Source organism: Ranitomeya variabilis, chromosome 2 (genome assembly GCF_051348905.1).
Source record: "Ranitomeya variabilis isolate aRanVar5 chromosome 2, aRanVar5.hap1, whole genome shotgun sequence".
NCBI lineage: Eukaryota > Metazoa > Chordata > Amphibia > Anura > Dendrobatidae > Ranitomeya > Ranitomeya variabilis.
Genome location: NC_135233.1, coordinates 182,485,589 through 182,504,162, shown reverse-complemented (window position 1 = coordinate 182,504,162; position 18,574 = coordinate 182,485,589). Strand labels below are relative to the sequence as shown.

The 18,574-nt window shown below is 44.8% G+C and overlaps 1 protein-coding gene across 1 annotated transcript in view; it reads right to left on the bottom strand.

Annotated features, from left to right (window-relative positions):
• The window catches only part of THBS2 (thrombospondin 2), a 471,688-nt gene extending 454,629 nt beyond the window's left edge, over window positions 1–17,059 (bottom strand). Inside the window, exon 1 of the mRNA XM_077283271.1 lies at window positions 16,768–17,059. The gene's annotated coding sequence lies outside the window, so the exon portion shown is untranslated. The remainder of the gene's footprint in view (window positions 1–16,767) is intronic.
• Window positions 17,060–18,574: the final 1,515 nt, after the last annotated feature.

Here is an 18,574-nt window from a genome sequence, read left to right as displayed (position 1 = left end):
TGTCACCATTGGTACTGTACAACCTAAATTCATTTTGTCTGTTACTTTGATTTGCTCTCTGTCATCCTATTCAGTTATGGCTTTTGTGGATTCAGGTGCCGCCCTGAATCTGATGGATTTGTCATTTGCCAGGCGCTGTGGTTTTATCTTTGAGCCTTTACAATTCCCTATTCCGCTAAGGGGAATTGACGCTACGCCATTGGCCAAGAATAAACCTCAGTACTGGACTCAAGTGACCATGTGTATGGCTCCTGCACATCAGGAGGTGATTCGCTTTCTTGTGCTACATAATTTGCATGATGTTGTAGTGTTGGGTCTGCCATGGCTGCAGGCTCATAATCCAGTCCTGGATTGGAAAGCAATGTCTGTGTCAAGTTGGGGTTGCCAGGGAATTCATGGCGATGCCCCTTTGGTGTCAATTGCTTCTTCTACTCCTTCTGAAGTCCCTGAATTTTTGTCAGACTACCAGGATGTATTTGATGAGCCCAAATCCAGTGCCCTACCTCCTCATAGGGATTGTGATTGTGCTATAAATTTGATTCCTGGTAGTAAGTTCCCTAAGGGACGACTTTTTAATTTATCTGTACCAGAGCATGCCGCTATGCGGAGTTATATAAAGGAGTCCTTGGAGAAGGGGCATATTCGCCCGTCCTCGTCCCCTTTGGGTGCGGGGTTCTTTTTTGTGGCCAAGAAGGATGGTTCTCTGAGACCCTGTATAGATTATCGCCTTCTAAATAACATCACAGTCACATTTCAGTACCCCTTGCCACTGTTGTCCGATCTGTTTGCCCAGATTAAGGGGGCCAGTTGGTTCACCAAGATAGATCTTCGAGGAGCATATAATCTTGTGCGCATAAAACAGGGCGATGAATGGAAAACAGCATTTAATACGCCCGAAGGCCATTTTCAGTACTTGGTGATGCCTTTTGGGCTTTGTAATGCCCCCTCTGTGTTTCAGTCCTTCATGCACGACATCTTCCGAGAGTATCTGGATAGATTTATGATTGTGTACCTGGATGATATTTTGGTCTTTTCTGATGATTGGGACTCTCATGTGAAGCAGGTCAGGATGGTATTTCAGGTCCTGCATGCCAATGCCTTGTTTGTGAAGGGCTCTAAATGTCTCTTCGGAGTGCAGAAGGTTTCCTTTTTGGGCTTTATTTTTTCTCCTTCTACTATTGAGATGGATCCAGTCAAAGGGGTCAGGCTATTCATGACTGGACTCAACCTACATCTGTGAAGAGTCTTCAAAAGTTCTTGGGTTTTGCTAATTTTTACCGTCGCTTCATCACTAATTTTTCTAGTGTGGTTAAGCCTTTGACGGATTTGACCAAGAAGGGTTCTGATGTTACGAATTGGTCTCCTGCGGCTGTGGAGGCCTTTCAGGAGCTGAAACGTCGGTTTTCTCCGGCTCCTGTCTTGCGCCAGCCCGATGTCTCTCTTCCCTTTCAGGTCGAGGTTGATGCTTCTGAGATTGGAGCAGGGGCTGTCTTGTCGCAGAAAAGCTCTGATGGCTCTGTGATGAGACCATGTGCTTTCTTTTCAAGAAAGTTTTCGCCTGCCGAGCGGAATCATGATGTTGGTAATCATGATTTGTTGGTGATGAAGTGGGCATTTGAGGAGTGGGGACATTGGTTTGAGGGAGCCAAGCATCGTGTGGTGGTCTTGACGGATCACAAGAATTTGACTTATCTCGAGTCTGCCAAGCGGTTGAATCCAAGACAGGCTCGATGGTCGCTGTTTTTCTCTCGTTTCAATTTTGTGGTCTCATATCTTCCGGGTTCGAAAAACGTGAAGGCTGATGCCCTTTCTAGGAGTTTTGTGCCTGACTCCCCGGAAGTTTCTGAACCGACTGGTGTCCTCAAAGAGGGGGTGATTTTGTCTGCCATCTCTCCTGATCTGCGACGGGCGTTGCAGGAATTTCAGGCCAATAGACCTGATCGTTGTCCACCGGAGAGACTGTTTGTCCCGGACAGATGGACCAGTAGAGTTATTTCCGAGGTCCATTCTTCGGTGTTGGCGGGTCATCCTGGGATTTTTGGTACCAGGGATTTGGTGGCGAGGTCCTTTTGGTGGCCTTCCTTGTCGCGGGATGTGCGTTCCTTTGTGCAGTCCTGTGGGATTTGTGCTCGGGCCAAGCCTTGCTGTTCTCGTGCCAGTGGATTGCTTTTGCCTTTGCCTGTCCCGAAGAGGCCTTGGACGCATATTTCCATGGATTTTATTTCGGATCTTCCTGTCTCTCAGAGGATGTCTGTCATCTGGGTGGTTTGTGATCGTTTTTCCAAGATGGTCCATTTGGTACCCTTGCCTAAGCTGCCTTCTTCCTCCGATTTGGTGCCACTGTTTTTTCAGAATGTGGTTCGTTTACATGGTATTCCGGAGAACATTGTGTCTGACAGAGGATCCCAGTTTGTATCCAGATTTTGGCGGTCCTTTTGTGCTAAGATGGGCATTGAACTGTCTTTTTCGTCGGCCTTCTATCCTCAGACGAACGGCCAAACCGAACGAACTAATCAGACCTTGGAAACTTATTTGAGATGTTTTGTTTCTGCTGATCAGGATGATTGGGTGACTTTTTTGCCTTTGGCTGAGTTTGCCCTCAATAATCGGGCTAGTTCTGCTACTTTGGTTTCACCTTTCTTTTGCAATTCTGGTTTTCATCCTCGTTTTTCCTCGGGTCAGGTTGAGTCCTCTGACTGTCCTGGGGTGGATTCTGTGGTGGATAGGTTGCAGCAGATTTGGAATCATGTAGTGGACAATTTGACGTTGTCCCAGGAGAAGTCTCAGCGCTTTGCTAACCGCCGTCGCTGTGTGGGTCCCCGACTTCGTGTGGGGGATTTGGTATGGTTGTCTTCTCGTTATGTCCCGATGAAGGTTTCCTCTCCTAAGTTCAAGCCTCGTTTCATCGGTCCTTATAAGATTCTGGAAATCCTCAACCCTGTGTCATTTCGTTTGGACCTCCCTACATCGTTTGCCATTCATAATGTGTTCCATAGGTCATTGTTGCGGAGATATGTGGTGCCTGTGGTTCCTTCTGTTGATCCTCCTGCTCCGGTTTTGGTCGAGGGAGAGTTGGAGTATGTGGTGGAGAAGATCTTGGATTCTTGTATTTCGAGACGGAAGCTTCAGTTAAATGGAAGGACTATGGTCAGGAGGATAATTCCTGGGTTGTCGCCTCCGATGTCCATGCGGCCGATTTGGTTCATGCCTTTCATTCGGCTCATCCTGATCGGCCTGGGAGTTCTGGTGAGGGTTCGGTGACCCCTCCTCAAGGGGGGGTACTGTTGTGAATTCCGTTCTCAGGCTCTCTCCTGTGGTCATGAGTGGTACTGTGTGAATTTGTTCTTGGGATCTGTCATGATCTCCATGGCCAGAGAACTAGCATAAGCCTCAATAGGAACAAGCTCTTGGAAGATGTAACTATACTGACCATGAACTAAACCTACCGCATCATCTAGAAGTAGCCAGGTAGCATGTCCTACTTTTTATCCCTATATGCCCAGCGCCGGCCGGAGAACTAAATAATGCTAGCAGAGGGAAATATAAGACCTGACTCACCTCTAGAGAAATGCCCAAAAAGGAGACAGAGGCCCCCCACATATATTGGCGGTGATATGAGATGAAACAACAAACGCAGCAGGAAAATAGTTTTAGCAAATTTGAGGTCCGCTTTCTAGATAGCAGAAGACAGAAAGCATACTTTCATGGTCAGTAGAAAACCCTAACAAAACACATCCAGAAATTACTTTAGGACTCTGGCATTAACTCATAATACCAGAGTGGCAATTCCTGATCAACAAGAGCTTTCCAGACACAGTAACGAAACTGCAGCTGTGAACTGGAACCAAAATACAAAAACAAAACATGGACGAATGTCCAACTTATCTAGTAGATGTCTGGGAGCAGGAACAAGCACAGAGAGGCTTCTGATAACATTGTTGACCGGCAAGCATCTAACAGAGAAGCCAGGTTATATAGCGACACCCAGATCTAATCAGAACAGGTGAACAGGGAAGATGATGTCACAAGTTCAATTCCACCAGTAGCCACCGGGGGAGCCCAGAATCCAAATTCACAACAGTACCCCCCCCTCAAGGAGGGGGCACCGAACCCTCACCAGAACCACCAGGGCGATCAGGATGGGCCCTATGAAAGGCACGAACCAGATCAGAGGCGTGAACATCAGATGCAGTGACCCAAGAATTGTCCTCCTGGCCGTATCCCTTCCACTTGACCAGATACTGGAGTCTCCGTCTGGAAACACGGGAGTCTAGGATTTTTTCCACAACGTACTCCAACTCACCCTCAACCAACACCGGAGCAGGAGGCTCAACGGAAGGCACAATCGGTGCCTCATACCTGCGCAATAACGACCGATGAAAAACGTTATGAATAGAAAAGGATGCAGGGAGGTCCAAACGGAAGGAAACAGGGTTAAGAATCTCCAATATTTTATACGGACCGATGAACCGAGGCTTAAACTTAGGAGATGAGACCCTCATAGGGACAAAACGAGAAGACAACCACACCAAATCTCCAACACAAAGCCGAGGACCAACACGACGGTGACGGTTGGCAAAAAGCTGAGTCTTCTCCTGGGACAACTTTAAATTGTCCATCACCTGCCCCCAGATATGATGCAATCTCTCCACCACCGCATCCACTCCAGGACAATCCGAGGATTCCATCTGACCGGAGGAAAATCGAGGGTGGAACCCCGAATTACAGAAAAACGGGGACACCAAAGTGGCAGAGCTGGCCCGATTATTGAGGGCGAACTCCGCCAATGGCAAAAAAGCAACCCAATCATCCTGGTCAGCAGACACAAAACACCTCAGATATGTCTCCAGGGTCTGATTAGTCCGCTCGGTCTGGCCATTAGTCTGAGGGTGAAAAGCAGACGAAAAAGACAAATCTATGCCCATCCTAGCACAGAATGCCCGCCAAAATCTAGACACAAATTGGGTTCCTCTGTCAGAAACGATATTCTCAGGAATACCATGCAAACGAACAACATTTTGAAAAAACAGGGGCACCAACTCGGAAGAAGAAGGCAATTTGGGCAGGGGAACCAAATGGACCATCTTAGAAAAACGGTCACACACCACCCAGATGACAGACATCTTCTGAGAAACAGGCAGATCTGAAATAAAATCCATCGAGATGTGTGTCCAAGGCCTCTTAGGAATAGGCAAGGGCAACAATAATCCACTAGCCCGAGAACAACAAGGCTTGGCCCGAGCACAAACGTCACAAGACTGCACAAAGCCTCGCACATCTCGTGACAGGGAAGGCCACCAGAAGGATCTTGCCACCAAATCCCTGGTACCAAAAATTCCAGGATGACCTGCCAATGCAGAAGAATGTACCTCAGAGATGACTCTACTGGTCCAATCATCAGGAACAAACAACCTATCAGGCGGACAACGATCCGGTCTATCCGCCTGAAACTCCTGCAAGGCCCGCCGCAGGTCTGGAGAAACGGCTGACAAGATAACTCCCTCCTTAAGAATACCTGTGGGGTCAGAGTTGCCGGGTGAATCAGGCTCAAAACTCCTAGAAAGGGCATCCGCCTTAACATTCTTAGAACCCGGTAGGTACGATACCACAAAATTAAACCGAGAGAAAAATAATGACCAGAGCGCCTGTCTAGGATTCAGGCGCCTGGCGGTCTCAAGATAGATCAAATTTTTGTGGTCAGTCAATACCACCACCTGATGTCTGGCCCCCTCGAGCCAATGGCGCCACTCCTCAAACGCCCACTTCATGGCCAAAAGCTCCCGATTCCCAACATCATAATTCCGCTCAGCGGGCGAAAATTTACGGGAAAAGAAGGCACAAGGCCTCATCACGGCGCAGTCAGAACTTTTCTGCGACAACACTGCCCCAGCCCCGATCTCAGAAGCGTCGACCTCAACCTGAAAAGGAAGAGTCACATCAGGCTGACGCAACACAGGGGCAGAAGAAAAACGGCGCTTAAGCTCCTGAAAGGCCTCCACAGCATCAGGGGACCAATTAGCAACATCAGCACCCTGTCTAGTCAAATCGGTCAATGGCTTAACGACATCCGAAAAACCAGAAATAAATCGACGATAAAAGTTGGCAAAGCCCAAAAATTTCTGAAGACTTTTAAGAGAAGAGGGCTGCGTCCAATCACAAATAGCTTGAACCTTGACAGGATCCATCTCAATGGAAGAGGGAGAAAAAATATATCCCAAAAAGGAAATTCTCTGAACCCCAAAAACGCACTTAGAACCCTTGACACACAGAGAATTAGACCGCAAAACCTGAAAAACCCTCTTAACTTGCCGGACATGAGAGTCCCAATCATCCGAAAAAATCAGAATATCATCCAGATACACTATCATAAATTTATCCAAAAAATCGCGGAAAATATCATGCATAAAGGACTGGAAGACTGAAGGGGCATTAGAAAGACCAAAAGGCATCACCAAATACTCAAAGTGGCCCTCGGGCGTATTAAATGCGGTTTTCCACTCATCCCCCTGCCTGATCCGCACCAAATTATACGCCCCACGGAGATCAATCTTAGAGAACCACTTGGCCCCCTTTATGCGAGCAAACAAATCAGTCAGCAACGGCAATGGGTATTGATATTTAACCGTGATTTTATTCAAAAGCCGATAATCAATACATGGTCTCAAAGAGCCGTCTTTTTTTGACACAAAGAAAAAACCGGCTCCTAAGGGAGATGACGATGGACGAATATGTCCCTTTTCCAAGGACTCCTTTATATATTCTCGCATAGCAGTATGTTCAGGCACAGACAGATTAAATAAACGACCCTTTGGGTATTTACTACCCGGAATTAAATCTATAGCACAATCGCACTCACGGTGCGGAGGTAGTGAACCCAGCTTGGGTTCTTCAAAGACGTCACGATAATCAGACAGGAACTCAGGGATTTCAGAGGGAATAGATGATGAAATGGACACCAAAGGTACGTCCCCATGAGTCCCCTTACATCCCCAGCTCAACACAGACATAGCTCTCCAGTCAAGGACTGGGTTGTGAGACTGCAGCCATGGCAATCCCAGCACCAAATCATCATGTAGATTATACAGCACCAGAAAACGAATAGTCTCCTGGTGATCCGGATTAATACACATAGTCACTTGTGTCCAGTATTGTGGTTTATTATTAGCCAATGGGGTGGAGTCAATCCCCTTCAGAGGAATAAGAGTCTCCAAAGGCTCTAAATCATACCCACAACGATTGGCAAAGGACCAATCCATAAGACTCAAAGCGGCGCCAGAGTCGATATAGGCGTCCGTAGTAATAGATGACAAAGAGCAAATCAGGGTCACAGACAAAATAAATTTAGACTGTAAAGTGCCAATGGGAACGGATTTATCAAGCTTTTTAGTACGCTTAAAGCATGCTGATATAACATGAGTAGAATCCCCACAATAGAAACACAACCCATTTTTCCGTCTAAAATTCTGCCGCTCGCTTCTGGACAGAATTCTATCACACTGCATGTTTTCTGGCGTCTTCTCAGTGGACACCGCCAGATGGTGCACTGGTTTGCGCTCCCGCAGACGCCTATCGATCTGAATGGCCATTGTCATGGACTCATTCAGACTTGCAGGCACAGGGAACCCCACCATAACATCCTTAATGGCATCAGAAAGACCCTCTCTGAAAGTAGCCGCCAAGGCACACTCATTCCACTGAGTAAGCACAGACCATTTACGGAATTTTTGGCAGTAAATTTCAGCTTCATCTTGCCCCTGCGATAGGGACATCAAAGTTTTTTCTGCCTGAAGTTCCAAATGAGGTTCCTCATACAGCAAGCCCAAGGCCAGAAAAAACGCATCCACATTGCGCAACGCAGGATCCCCTGGTGCCAATGCAAAAGCCCAATCTTGAGGGTCGCCGCGGAGCAAGGAAATCACAATCCCAACCTGCTGTGCAGGGTCTCCAGCAGAACGAGATTTCAGGGACAAAAATAACTTACAATTATTTCTAAAATTCTGAAAGCTAGATCTATTCCCTGAGAAGAATTCCGGCAAAGGAATTCTCGGCTCTGATACCGGAGCATGAACAACAAAATCTTGCAAACTTTGTACTTTCGTGGCGAGATTATTCAAACCTGCAGTTACACTCTGTAGATCCATTATAGACAGGTGAACATAGAGCCATTCAAAGATTAGAAGGAGAGAGAAAAAAAAAAAAGACTGCAGCATAGACAGACTGGCAAGTGATCCAATTAAGAGCACACTAACTACTAGAGAAAAAAAAAAAAAAAAAAAAAAAAATTTTCAGCAGACTTCTTATTTCTCTCCTTTCTCAGCCAAGGATTTTAACCCTTTAGTGGGCCGGTCAAACTGTCATGATCTCCATGGCCAGAGAACTAGCATAAGCCTCAATAGGAACAAGCTCTTGGAAGATGTAACTATACTGACCATGAACTAAACCTACCGCATCATCTAGAAGTAGCCAGGTAGCATGTCCTACTTTTTATCCCTATATGCCCAGCGCCGGCCGGAGAACTAAATAATGCTAGCAGAGGGAAATATAAGACCTGACTCACCTCTAGAGAAATGCCCAAAAAGGAGACAGAGGCCCCCCACATATATTGGCGGTGATATGAGATGAAACAACAAACGCAGCAGGAAAATAGTTTTAGCAAATTTGAGGTCCGCTTTCTAGATAGCAGAAGACAGAAAGCATACTTTCATGGTCAGTAGAAAACCCTAACAAAACACATCCAGAAATTACTTTAGGACTCTGGCATTAACTCATAATACCAGAGTGGCAATTCCTGATCAACAAGAGCTTTCCAGACACAGTAACGAAACTGCAGCTGTGAACTGGAACCAAAATACAAAAACAAAACATGGACGAATGTCCAACTTATCTAGTAGATGTCTGGGAGCAGGAACAAGCACAGAGAGGCTTCTGATAACATTGTTGACCGGCAAGCATCTAACAGAGAAGCCAGGTTATATAGCGACACCCAGATCTAATCAGAACAGGTGAACAGGGAAGATGATGTCACAAGTTCAATTCCACCAGTAGCCACCGGGGGAGCCCAGAATCCAAATTCACAACAGGGATCCCTCTGGTGGCCTTTAGCTATATGGCTGGTTTTGGCTGGGCTCAGCTGATTCATTTCCTGCCTATGCTGGGCCTATTTAATTCACCTGGCCCTTCATTTGTGGCCTGCTGTCGATGTATTCAGTGCTATTCTGATCTCTCCTGACTTCATTCGTTACCAGTCTCTCCAAGAGAAGCTAAGTTTTTGTTTGTTCATTTTCTGCTCATCAGTGTTCAATATGTTTCTTAGAATATGATGAGTTCTGTCCAGCTTGCTAATATGTGATTTCCTTGCTTGCTGGTAGCTCTGGGGCACAGAGTTTCTCCCCTCACACCGTTAGTTGGTGTGGGGGTTCTTGCATTCTCTGCGTGGATATTTTTGTATAGGGTTTTGTACTGACCGCACAGCTTCCTCGCTATCTTCTGCTATCTAGTGTTAGCGGGCCTCATTTTGCTAAACCTGTTTCATTTCTATGTTTGTATTTTCCCCTTACCTCACCGTTATTATTTGTGGGGGGCTTTCTATATCTTTGGGGTTATTTCTCTTGAGGCAAGTGAGGTCTTTGCCTTCTCTCTAGGGGTAGCTAGTTTCTCAGGCTGTGAAGAGACGTCTAGGATTTTTCTAGGCACGTTCCACGGCTACCTTTAGTGTGTGTTGGATAGGATCAGGAATGCGGTCAGTCCAGTTACCACATCCCCAGAGCTCGTCCTATGTTCGTCTACTTAGCTGGTCAGATTTGTGATCCTAAGCCACTAAGGATCATAACACACAATACTTTGGATCTATCAGTAGGAAAATGGTCAGCATGCACATCAAAATATAGCATACATTGATTCACAAAGCCACGAAATTTGTCGCGATCACCATTAAATCTGAACGGTGGCAACTTAGGTGGGCCAGCTGGTGGCGGTTGCCCAGAGGGTAAAGTCACTTGTGCAGCTATTTGCGTGCTTATGTCCTGAAAAACCCATCCATACTGCCACTCTATGCCAGCAAGTTTGTTTTCCTGGGCTGCCATGCGGTTGCTCAAGTCCTGCAAAGTTTGTCCAAACACTTGTTGATTGTGTTCAAAGCTTCCAAACTTCTTTTGCAGACCTTCCACATCTTTCTGCAGTGATCTAATTATGGAAAAAACCTGCTCTAATTTGCTTTCTGCAGTCATTGTTCCAGCAGTCTCCTTTTTTTTTTAGGCTAGAGTATCCTGTAATAATTATGGGGGATAACTCAGGAGACTCCTTGCGTGGAACAAGACAACTACACGACACAGTTTTATAAGTGGTAAAGTCTATATTATCACACGGTGATTCAAACAGGTGCAGAGAGAAACTCAAGTCCACAACACTTGGTGCAAATAATAAGCGCAGCTTAGCAGTCTATAGGAAACTTCAGAGGAAAATGAAATCAAGCAGAAAGTCTATGAAGCACAGTTATATAGAGGATGTAGAGGATACTTGATACAAATAAATCCTTGTCTTAGTCCAGGCACAGATAGATATGCTTATAAGGCAGTTCAAATCATATCTTAGCTCAACCAGGGAGGCCTGGTTAATAGTCTCAGGTTATTGCAAAGCAGCAACAGCTTACATGACCAGCAAATGCAGATGGAAGTAACCACGAACAGCAGATGAAGGAGGATTACTGGAGACTTGTGTATGCAGCAGGATCACCACACAGGTTCACAGGAGCAGGTATATAGCCAGGGAGTAATCAGAGGTCAGGAGCTGGATGCAAGGCAGAATACTCTAGCACAGACTGAAGGCTGGGGTGGAGTTTTATAGCAGGAGACACAGTGCACATGAGACCAAAGACGCCATCTTGGAAAAGGGCAGTAATGCACAAAAGGTAAAAAATGTTCAGAGTCCTGACAGGGTTAAAGCATTTTACACCCAGGAGCTCTGCTAAAGCAGCTGTGCTCGTGGTTGTAAAAAGACGGGGAATGAATGGAGTGCAGGGGAATGTCCTGTAGTTACCTCGAGTCGCGGTGATGCGCCCTCTGCTGGATGTCCTCATATGAACTCTAGCGTGGGAACTGTATATGTTTTAACGAACATTTGAGCACATAAATCCATTAGATGTCGGTTTTGCAAGCCTGCGAGAAAATATCGCAGTATGGATGCCATACGGATTACATACGGAGGATGACATGTGCAAAATACGCTGCCACACCCTGCCTACGGATGACATACGGACCACTATTTTGGGAACATTTCTGCGTATTACGGCCGTAAAAAATGGACCGTATTTTCATACGCTGAGTGTGACGCCGGCCTTACTTCTGACAAGACTGACATCTGGAAGAAATGGGAACTGATGTTGCTCTCTGACATAACATCACGCGTCCCTCGGTGCTGACATAGCTGGATCAATTCCGGCAGTGGGCACAGGCTGTTATTTTAGAAGGCGGAATATAGTAATTGAGAAGGCAATGTCCAAGCAGTGTACAACCCTTTTAAGATTTGTCAATCCCTGTTATAAAAGGAGACTCTCCAAAATTCACAAAGTACATGGGATTATGGACAATGGTTATAGAACTAAACTTTCACCAATCCACTAAAATTTGCACACCAATACAGAATTGCATATAAAAACGCCTTAAAAAATTGAAAACTAATCTTTAAACTCACACTTACTGTGGCTCAACATACAGGTGCTTCTTACAAAATTAGAATATCATCAAAAAGTTAATTTATTTCAGTTCTTCAATACAAAAAGTGAAACTCATTTATTATATACAATTATTACACAGAGTGATCTATTTCAATTGTTTTTTTCTGTTACTGTTGATGATTACAGTTTACAGTCAATGAAAACCCAAAAGTCATTATCTCAGTAAATTAGAATAATTAACAAAAACACCTGCAAAGGCTTCCTGAGCATTTAAAAAGGTCACCTAGTCTGTTTCAGTAGGCTCCACAATCATGGGGAAGACTGCTGACATGACATGTCCATAAGGTAGTCATTGACACACTCCACAAAGAGGGTAAGCCACAAAAGGTCATAAAGGAGTTGGTTGTTCACAGAGTGCTATATTCCAGCATATTAATGGAATGTTGAGTTGAAGGAAAAAGTGTAGTAGAAAAAGGTGCACAAGCAACCGGGATAGCCACAGCCTTGAAAGGATTGTTAAGAAAAGGCCATGCAAAAATTTGGGGGAGATTCACAAGGCGTGGACTGCTGCTCGAGTCATTGCTTCAAGCCACTCATGACCAATACACCAGAAGCATCTTACTTGGGCCAAGGAGAAAAAGAACTAGACTGTTGCTCAATGGTCCAAGGCGTTGTTTTCAGATGAAAGCAAATTTTGCATTTCATTTGGAAATCAAAGTTCCAGAGTCTAGAGGAAGAGTGGAGAGGCCACAATCCAAGCTGCTTGAGGTCTAGTGTGAAGTTTCCACAATCAGTGATGGTTTGGGGAGCCATGCCATCTGCTGGTGTAGGTCCACTGTGTTTTATCAAGACCAAAGTAAGCGCAGCCGTATACCAGGGAATTTTAAAGCACTTCATGCTGCCGACAAGATTTTGGAGATGGAAATTTCAATCTCCAGCAGATTCAATCTCCAGCCTGTCCACACTGCCAAAAATACCAATACCTGGTTTAAAAACAACAGTATCACTGTACTTGATTGGACATCAAGCTCACCTGACCTTAAAGTGAACCTGTCAGCAGTTTTGGCTGATATAAGATGCAGCCATCACCTTTCAGGGCTTATACACAGCATTCTGTAATGTTGTATATAAGCCCCAACCTGACCTGGAAGAACTGAAAAATAAGTTTTATTATACTCACCTGGAGGGTAGTCCAGTCCGATGGGTATTGCTGGTCCTGGTGCAGCGCCTCCCATCTTCTTATGATCGCCGCCTTCCTGCTTGCGTCTTGTGGATGACGCGACCCTGCATCATCCACACAGGCTCCCTGGCATCGTGCTCTTGCACAGGCATACTTCTCTGGCCTGTTGAGGGCAGAGCAAAGTACTGCAATGCGCAGGTGCCGGAAAAGGACAAAGAGCTTATTAAAAAAAAAAAAAAAAAAGTAAGTCAAGGCCCCCTTCATCACCCCCTTAGTTAGATAAAAATTATAAAATAATTTTTTTTTTTACTTTTTTCCATTCTTTGCAGTTAGGGTTGGGTTTGTGATTGGAATTGGGGTTTCTTCAAAAGTAAAAAAAAAAAAAAAAGGATGACGATATGATGGCTAGTGTTAAGTGCAAGTGCTCACTACTCCAGTTTGCATCAGGTGCTCGGGTATACACGGTGTATTACGGATCCCTGGGCAGGGACTCGAGCATGTCACTCAAGCACCCGCGATCCTCATACCCAAGCACCTGATGCAAACTGCAGTAGCGAGCACAACACTAATGACGATATATTCAATATGATGACCTAATGTTATCAAATTCTGTGCTGTACCTGTGGGTTCAAAATGCTCACTATACCACTGGATGAAATACTTGAGGGGTGTGGTTTCCAAAATGGGGTCACTTGTGGGGGATTTCCACTGTTTAGTCACATCAGGGGCTCTGCAAACGCGACATAGATCCGCTCTCGATTCTAATATTCTAATATTGCATTCAAAAAGTCAAACTATGCTCCTTCCCTTCCAAGTCCTGCCGAGTGACCAAACAATGGATTTCCCCCACATATGGGGCATCGGTGTACTCAAGAGAAATTGCACAACAACTTTTCTGGTCCATTTTCTCCTGTTTCTCTTGTAAAAATATAAAAGTTTGGGTCTAAATTAATTTTTGTGTGAAAAAAGTAAAATGTTCATTTTTTCCCTTCAACGTTGCATCAGTTCCCGTGAAGCAAATGAAGGGTTAATAAACTTCTTGAATGTGGTTTTGAGCACCTTGAGGGGTGCAGTTCTAGAATGGTGTCACTTTTGGGTATTTTCTGTCATACAGGCCCCTCAAACTGACTTCACATGTGATATGGTCCTAAAAAAAGGTTTTGTAAATGTTTGGGGAAAAATGAGAAATCGTTGGTCAACTTTATACCCTTCTAATTTCCTACAAAAAAAAAAATGTTTGAAAAATTCTGCTGATGTAGACATGTGGGAAATATATTTTATTAACTATTTTGCGTGACATAATTCTGATTTAATGGCACAAAAATTAAAGTTTAAAAATTGCAAAATGGTAAACAAATTTCCGTTTTTCATAAATAAATGCAAATCATATAAAAATTTTTTTATCACTCTAATGAAGTACAATATGTTAAGAAAAAACTATCTCAGAATCACTGGGATCCATTGAAGCGTTCCAGAGTTATTACCACATAAATTGACACTGGTCAGAATTGTAAAATTTGGCCTGGTCATTAAGCTCAAAATTGGCTTGGTCACTAAGGAGTTATGACTAAATTCTGTCCCAATAGTTAATGCATGATAATGTCCACAGATCATAATAGCTCCATCTCACATGCTACCATGTAGGTATAAAGTTATAACATAGGTATTAGGGTACTGTCACACTCTGCAACTTTCCAACGATCACGACCAGCGATACGACCTGGCCGTGATCGTTGGAAAGTCGTTGTGTGGTCGCTGGGGAGCTGTCACACAGACCGCTCTCCAGCGACCAACGATGCCGAAGGCCCCGGGTAACCAGGGTAAACATCGGGTTACTAAGCGCAGGGCCGCCGTAAAGTGAAAGCAGATCACAGCGGCGACGTCACCGCTGTGATCTGCTCTCACTTTCCGTCCGGCAGTCAGTCAGAGCGGGAAGCAGACGGCAAGGGACCTGAAGGACACTGGAATGTGAGTATGTACGGTTTTTTTTTTTTTACTTTTACGCTGGTAACCACGGTAAACATCGGGTTACTAGGCGCGGCCCTGCGCTTAGTAACCCGATGTTTACCCTGGTTACAAGCGAACACATCGCTGGATCGCTGTCACAAACAACGATCCAGCGATGACAGCGGGAGATCCAGCGACGAAATAAAGTTCCAAACGATCTGCTACGACGTACGATTCTCAGCAGGGTCCCTGATCGCTGCTGCGTGTCAGACACAGCGATATCGTATGGATATCGCTGGAACGTCACTGATCGTACCGTCGTAGCGACAAAAGTGCCACTGTGAGACGGTACCCTTAGACAGAAAGAATAAGGGTTAACCTTTACAGCATGGCTTTCTCCCCTTGAGGAGCGGCGAAACGTACGTCGGGGTGCGTCCAGTTGCGCATTACAGCACCGGTAAGGTTAACCCTTATACTTTCTGTCTAATACCTATGTTATAACTTTGGAGCTATTATGAACTGTGGACATTATCATGCATTAACCATTGGGACAGAACTTGTGTTGTCCTCCCCCTAGAGGTCTTGTGGGGATATGTTTGGACACACTATTGGATAGGGTTATTTACCTCATATATTTTTGGTCCTTTTTGTTGAACGTTCATATTTATATGGTGCTGTATGTTGCTCATTGGTGTCCTTTACCATCATATGTATTTTTTTAAAAATCGTTTGTCAATATACGTGTGACTGTATTAATAAAGATTTGTCATAAGTTTTTCTACCATAAAACTCCTATGTTTCTCCTTTGTTAGTATATTGTAATGGAGTGGTATACAGGTAGCTAGGTGATGGCGCTTGGCTTACTGATTAATATGAGTCTGGGCATTTTTGTATGGGTATCAACTTTAGTAGTCTTACACAAAGTTGCCACTTCTGACAGTTTTCACATATCATCATAAATAATAGGCAGCACAGATGAAATCCTGACATTTATTGTCAGTTTTCCACTCTCTCGCCTGCATAACTGACACTGGCAACAGTTTCTACTTCACAAAACAAAAGGAACAGTCAACGGGCACATGCACAATTAGCTGCATCCGCCACTGATGAGGATAGCACCTTCATACTATCAAATATAACTCATTTATTCTGACCAGTAAGGAACTTCAATATACATTGAATGTGCCTCACAACAAATCAGGCATCGATCCATCCAAAATCCTCAATTAAAAATCTAAATTTCCAGCAGATCTCAATTATTAGGTCTCCTACACACAATTATCCTTAGGTAGGCACAATAGAGGGAACGATAAAATCTGTTAAGACTTGAAGGCATAAATCGCAGGACTGAATATGATGTATAAGCACAAGTATTTCTAACTATTGATACATAAAAGCATATTTCTAGTCTCTAGTTGTGGTGCATACACAAGTGATGCCCAACTGAGCAGAACTATGGGACCAGCTCCTACTTTTGTCTATAGCATGAGTGAATGTAGCCCCCTCTCCAGCAGTCAGGCAGGCTCCCCCTGCAGCCCTTTAGGGCCAGATAGAAGCTTGCATCAGACCAGTAACAGTCACATACAGCCAGCTCTGAGCAAAGCCGCCAGCTGTACCAAGTCCTCCAGTGCCAACTAAGCCCCCCATCATCCGAAAGCCAGACCTACCACACTGTGCACAAATGTCACACTTTCCCTGTGCCGCCAGTCCTGCTCCTATCCGGACAATTCCAACTATAAAGAGATATTGATGGATAGACAGACAGACCGATAATGGATAGACAGACAGCTAGATTTGGGATAGATATGAGATAGATAGGTCACAGACAGATATATAGAGCTATAGATATAGACAGATAGATATGGGATAGCTCTATAGATAGCTAATCACACATGTACGATCTGTATACGTCTACAAATGTCGTGTATGTGCGCCAGCTATAGCAGCTGAGGGAGTCCACATTTCTTACCTGCAGCCGAGACCGTGCTAGGGACAGTGTATGATCCACTGAAGGCGCCGATGTAATGCTTTCCTCAGACGTCTCCCCTGCCCGTCCTGTGGAAAATGCGGAGGCAGAAGCTCTCACTCTTTTATATACTCTGCTCTCCAGCTTTGCTGTCAATCAGCTCCATAAGGAAGCACTTTAAAGTTAGAAAAAAAAAAGTAAGGCGAGTGTGGAATGACACAATCCCCGTCATCGCTGACAATGTGCCCCTGCTGCGCTGAGGTGATGATGCCGGAGCCTGCCCCCTTCTGTGTGTGAGGAGGACTTTTCCGGGCTCTGTCTGTGAGGAGGGGCGACGGCCACAGCCCTGGACGGGGGAGACTCCAGCTTTGTGTGAGGAGCTGTACATAGTAGTAATGGTGGCTCTGTACAATTCACCTCAGGGCTGTTTTGTGACCATGACAAAGGGCTGGAGCTGCTCTATAATAACTGTAACCTTCCATTCATGTGATAATATTATCGGAATAAAGATGGACCTCTTCTTATTTTCCTGCTGTGGCTGAATGGAAATATTTTGGGCTTTTCATTGATGCGTCTGCGCCAGATGTTTATCTCAGGTTTTTTCGTTTGCAATTCATTCACCTTTCCGTCTGCACCTTTTCTTAAAGTTTCTGATTTGTGTCCCCCTTTTTTTTTTCAAAAAGAAGCAAAATATGACCCAAATGTTCTCCAGCCCTGGCCTGAAGTGCTTAATAATAATAATAATTTTATTTATATAGCGCCAACATATTCCGCAGCGCTTTACAACTTATAGAGGGGACTTGTACAGACAGTAGAGATTACAGCATAACAGAAATCACAGTTCAAAACAGATACCAGGAGGAATGAGGGCCCTGCTCGCAAGCTTACAAACTATGAGGAAAAGGGGAGACACGAGAGGTGGATGGTAACAATTGCTTTAGTCTACGTTCACATTTGCGGTCTGCGCCGCAGCGTCGGGCGCCGCAGCGTCGCCGCATGCGTCATGCGCCCCTATATTTAACATGGGGGCGCATGGACATGCGTCGCACTTGCATTTTGCGCCGCATGCGTCCCTGCGGCGCCCGCGTCCGGGCGCAGAGGACGCAGCAAGTTGCATTTTTGCTGCGTCCAAAATCAATGAAAAAAAGGACGCATGCGGCGCAAAACGCTGCGTTGTGCATGCGTTTTGCTGCGTTTTTGTTTGCGTTGTGCGTTGCGGCGCCGACGCTGCGGCGCACAACGCAAATGTGAACGTAGCCTTAGTTATTTGGACCAGCCATAGTGTAAGGCTAGGGTGTTCATGAAAAGCTGCATGAACCAGTTAACAGCCTAAGTATGTAGCAGCACAGACACAGAGTGCTATTAACTGCATGAAATGTATGGGAACATGATGTGAGGAACCTGATTAAGGTTTAAGGTTTTTTTTTTTTTTGTGTAAGTCAAGAGATTTTGTGCAGTTTTTGACACTTCTTGCGAAATGTGCAATTTTTTTGTATTAAGGAATTGCAAAAATGATAAAAGACCGAAGAACAGACCATTCTTTACTTTGTGTAAAGTTCCTGAACCACGTGCGTTATGTTGTTGACTTTGGCGCAAAACCCATCCGTGAATAGCACAAGCCTGGACGTGTTAGCACATCATTTGGCAATTCATCATTTGAGCTTTTTTTGAAGTCAGTTTTCTTTTTTGTCTTTTGTTGTTTTCCTTGATGTTTTTTGTGTCAATATTCTTCAAAAATGGTGGGTGCAGTTCATGAATTTTGCACAAAATCAAAAATATTTTTATTTTTTCTTTCATTAATTTTGCGACT